This window comes from Leptonychotes weddellii, chromosome X (genome assembly GCF_054177405.1).
Source record: "Leptonychotes weddellii isolate Sample4059 chromosome X, ASM5417740v2, whole genome shotgun sequence".
NCBI classification, from domain to species: domain Eukaryota; kingdom Metazoa; phylum Chordata; class Mammalia; order Carnivora; family Phocidae; genus Leptonychotes; species Leptonychotes weddellii.
In genome coordinates this window covers 66737452-66742649 of record NC_138385.1, presented here as the reverse complement: position 1 = coordinate 66742649, position 5198 = coordinate 66737452, and the positions used below count along the sequence as shown (strand labels likewise).

The window sequence follows — 5198 nt, the reverse complement described above, 5'->3', positions numbered from 1 at the left end:
ACTATATAAATAAAGACAAAATGAAACAAACCCATATATACTGGGGAATGTTTCTAAAATTTACCACTTCATGTATTGTAGGAAGAAAACAAAATAAATATATTATCATTTCACCATAACATCTATTTAAACTTCCTTGTGTAAGAAAGATCTTGCATTGGTTTTACAACCTAAAACACTTCAAATTTATTGAATGATTTGTCCTCCATATTTACAGCAAGAATTGGGCATATAGGGTTATTTCTAGTACAACTTATATTTGAGTATTCTTTAAAGCATCATACCTTTTGACTTTACACAGACCCAACTGGATCCACTTGGCTTTCATTATGATTTCCTTTTGGATGCTAAAATTGTCACTATATCTGCTCTCCGTAGATGATGACCACATTGTTGTTTTTAATGATGTCCTGCTACCTCTCAGTGAGTCCTTGATTTCTGACTATAGCAAGAGATATGGGATCATCTTGAATTATCCTGTACTAAATAAGGAATCAAGGAGTCTTGAATCTTTTTAGTGGAAAGCAGTTTTCAACATCATATCTGGATTATTGTTGGAGCAGAGTATACTGCTTCTCATTACTGTTGAATTCATGGATAATAACACCAGGAAAGAAGCTAATTAAAACAGAGCAATATTCATCTCAAAAAATAACATAAGAAGATAAGAATAAGGCATGTGTTCAAGCAGATTGCTCCAATCCCATAAAATTATTACCTGGTTTCATGAGATCTTATTAATATATTTAAACTATTTTCTTTAACCCTGCTATACTATTCCAAATGCTGTCATAAAAACAGTGAATTAAAATTATATTTCCCCCTAAATTTAGCAATCTTCATAACTTTGAACTTTCTGACTGTTTATCAAGCACCCAGAAAATGGTTCTGAAATATTCAGGGCCATATAATGTGAAGTGTCAGTATCATTTGGTCACTTACTGATTGTAGGAGAAAAAGAAAGTCTCTCTCCAAATGAACACTAAATAGTACACAAGCATAAAGAGACACAGCATCTTAGAAAATCTCTATACTATTGGTTGGCAAGGACAATGAGGTAGCCCAGAGACATAAATGGCTGTTGGGATTTATTTGAAACTGTCCTTTAGCTTCCCATTGGGGAAATTTTTTATCCTTTATCGCAAATATCTTAATATAATTTTCATAACTTTTTTTAAAAACCAGGATCCAGTCAAGTTTCAGGCATTGCATTTTATGTCTCTTTTAGTTGGTTTGAATTTGAAACAGTAGTCCCACATTTTTATAAACTATTTTTAAAGTTAAAAAAGTGGACCCAGGGTGCCTGGGTGCCTCAGTTGATTAAGCCCCAGAATCCTGATTTCAGCTCAGGTCATGGTCTCAGGGTTGTGAGATGAAGCCCCACATAGGACTCTGTGCTCCTTGGGGAGTTACTTGAGATTCTTTCCCTCTCCCTCTCCACCCCCCACCCCACTCTCTCTCTCTCGAATAAATAAATAAATCTTTAAAAAGTTAAAAAAAATGGATGGCTGAGGTTGAAAACTAACAAAAAAGGAGCTTTTCCAGGGTCAGAAACAGAGATAGCCCTGTCTAAACACAGGAGTCTTTAAAAGTGGAAGAAGAGCGGGTCAGAGAGATTCAGTGTGAGAAGGACTTGACCAGTATAGCTGACTTTGAAAGTGGAGGAGGGGCCACAAACCAAGGAATGTAGTCAGCTTCAGTTTGTAGCAGGCAAGAAAATGGGGACCTTTGTTCAACAGCTGCAAAAAACTGAATTCTGCCAACAGCTCAAATGAGCTCCTCAGGAGCCTCCAGACAGGGATGGGCCTGGTGACACTTGATTATCAGCCAGTGAGACCCATGTGGGACGACCTCCAGAACTGTAAGAGAATACATGCGTGTTTTAAGCCACTAAGTTTGTGGTAATTTGTTTCCACAGCAATAGAATATTCCCGCAGCAAGATTTTGAATCATGCTCAGAGCCACGCTTATTGCATGTAAACGCTCACGTGTGGAGGCCGGGTCACCGCACAAAGCCCATCCTTAGGGGAATGTGGGATGCCAAGAGCATGGGGTTCAAAATGGGGAATTAAGTGGTTTCATATAGAGTGGAGGTTGAGGAAAGGAACCACAAAGATGACCTAACGACTGGAGTGCCGCCACAAAACATCTTTTAACTTTTCAGGAAGACAAGATTGTCTCAAACGCCACTCTCTGAGAGAGGTAACAGTGAACGTGCATGGAACTCCACCCTCCCCCATAGGGTAAACAGAGTGCCATCGTTAATCTCTTGATAAATCCCAGTGGAGTTTTTTTTAAATTTTTATTTATTTTTTTAAATTTTTTAATTTTTTAATTGCTATGTTAGTCACCATACAGTACATCATTAGTTTTTGATGTATTGATCCACGATCCATTGTTTGTGTGTAACACCCAGTGCTCCATGTAGTAGAGTTTAAAGTGAGAGGTTGTGGACCCTAGACAACTAACGCAATTTACGTTGCCTCCTGTTGAGACTGAAAGCAAGATGATTTCCTCTTTCTCTTACGTTTTCTATGGTTACCCTTCTTTCCTCCAGATATCACTCTCTCCGATATACATACACTGTGCTTTCTGACAGCGGTGTGGGTCTGGACTGTATTATGTACTACTTTCTAGCAAAATAATTTTGCTTGGGACAACTGCTTCAGTGGCTGAGCTTACCTGTGACTAAGAATTTTTAAAATAACATTTTATTTTATTTTATTTTTTTTTTTAAAGATTTTATTTATTTGTTTGAGAGAGAGAGAGACACAGCGAGAGAGGGAACACAAGCAAGGGGGGTGAAAGAGGGAAAAGCAGGCTTCCCGCGGAGCAGGGAGCCCGATGTGGGACTCGATCCCAGGACCCAGGGATCATGACCTGAGCCGAAGGCAGACGCCCAACGACTGAGCCACCCAGGCGCCCCTAAAATAACATTTTATTAATATAGAACCAGTCCAGATGCATTGTAGAAAATGAGACTATATAGACCAGCAGAAATATAATACATAATTAAATAAGTAAAATTTCCACTACCCAGAAATCACCACTCTAAGACCCTAGTGTATTCCTTTCAGGATTCCTCCTTCTGTCTCTCTCTGTATGTCTATATGTGCTTTTATCTTATCACCAAACTGAGATCTTACTGCATATACTGTTCTATTAGCCTGTTTTTTTTTTCAGTCATCAATTTCTGTCTTACTATTTCAGTAAAATTTCAACTGACCTAACACCCAGATCATATTTATATTTCCCCAAATTACCTAAAAACGTCCCTTGCAGTTCCTTCATCCAAAGCAATATCTAATCCAGACCATGCATTACATCTTGTTCTTATGTCCCTTAAGTCTCTTTTAATCTATCACAGACCATTTTTAGGAATACTGATATGCTGAGGATACCAGGCCAATTGTTCTGCAGAATATTCATCACTTACTGGGTTTGTCTGGTTGCTTCTTTACATTATTTTCTTCTAAAGTTTACACATGTGGCATTGGTGCTGGGAAAATCTTATGTGTCTAATTAAATTCTTAAAACTCTTACACAGTGGGACATATGAGAGTCTTGAAGTTGGATTAATTCTTTCTTGGGGCTCCTGAGTGAACTTCACCTATTCCAGTGGATGACAGCCCAGGTTGTAGTTGCCAAAGGAACCCTCCGCTCTCTTCACACCTCAGAGTGAGACCCATCTAGCTGTGAGTAAGCAGAAACAGTAGTTAGGAAGGAAATAATTTTGGACTTAAATTTCTTTGGAATTTTGAAATTTATTTTCCGCCCAAGAATTTCAGAAGACAAAAAATTTCACATTGTCCAGATTTTGGACATTTATATGTTATTTGGGACATTTGAATACTATCATTTGGGCTGGACATGTAACTTCTGGTGAACTGTTTTAGACATGTGACTGGACATAATTTGGTATGGGAAACACAACAGGGACAGACTTTATAGCTTAGGGTGCAGCAGGGAATTTGAAGTTAATTTTATTAATGTCCTATTCTTATCTACTTCAGAGCCTTCTGGAGACAAAGCAGAAGTGGTCCTAAGAGAAACAGTGGTTGGTATTGAGAGAATGGTCTTGTAAAGATAAAAACTGGACTGCTCTGTTGAACTCTAGTCTCCTACCCTTGATGCAGGCAGCCACACTCCCAAAGGACCATGAGTTTGTCTATTAAACCCAACAGGCTAAGATAAAAATGTTGAGGAGTATAAGAGGAACCATGATCTCCTTTATTATAGGCTGAATTGTGTCCCCCAGCCCCATTTCATATAAAGCCCTAACCTCCAGTACCTCAGAATATGACTATATTTGGAGATAGAGCCTTTAAAAAGGAAATTAAATTAAAATGAGGCAAAATGAGGCCGTTAGGATTGACTCTAATCCAATCTGACTGGTGTCCTTATAAATTGAGGAGATTAGGACACACAAAGAGATATCAGGAGTGCATGACACAGAGGAATTACCTGGGAAAGAGGCAGCAAGAAGGTGTCAATGTGCAAGCCAAGAAGAGAACTCAGGGGAAACCAACTTTGCTGGCACCTTGATCTTGGACTTCTAGCCTCTAGAACTGTGAGAAAATAAATTTCTGCTGTGTAAGCCACCCAGTCTGAGGTATTTTATTATGGTGGCCTGAGCAGATTCATTAATGCCTTTTCCTGTGTTCCTGATAGTCCATGAAATAAAGTTGCCCCCTCTCAAAAGTATAGACATCACCTGAGGTGTTCTTAAAAAATAGCACTGATGTTCAGTCCCACACCCCAGCTATTCTTTTTTTTTTTTTTAAAGATTTTATTTATTTTTTAGAGAGCGAGCAAGAGAGAAACAGCATCAGAGGGGAGAGGGTCAGAGGGAGAAGCAGGCTCCCCGCTGAGCCGGGAGCTGGATGTGGGACTCGATCCTGGGACTCCAGGATCATGACCTGAGCCGAAGGCAGTCACTTAACCATCTGAGCCACCCAGGCGTCCACACCCCAGCTATTCTTATCTAACTGGTCTGGTGGTGGCCTGGGTATCAAGTGATTCTAAACTACAGCCAAGGTTGAGAACTACTGGAATAGGAAGTCAACCAAGAGTTGTGTGATACAGCACCTGAAGATGATTGAGACCAGGGCTTCTCACCAACAAAGTAGCAGAATGATGGGAATCCAAGCCACCCCACAAAACTTTTAGGGAAAGTTGGTCCTATTACTGGGAATTTG

The 5198-nt window shown here is 39.4% G+C and overlaps 1 long non-coding RNA gene across 1 annotated transcript; it reads right to left on the bottom strand.

Annotated features, from left to right (window-relative positions):
- Positions 1–1512: 1512 nt before the first annotated feature.
- LOC145717965 (uncharacterized) lies at positions 1513–4744 on the bottom strand. The gene is made up of 3 exons (XR_014141491.1): positions 4465–4744; positions 3544–3693; positions 1513–1859 (listed from the first exon to the last, which is right to left on the bottom strand). It is a non-coding gene; the product is annotated as an uncharacterized LOC145717965 (long non-coding RNA).
- Between the last annotated feature and the right edge of the window lie 454 nt (positions 4745–5198).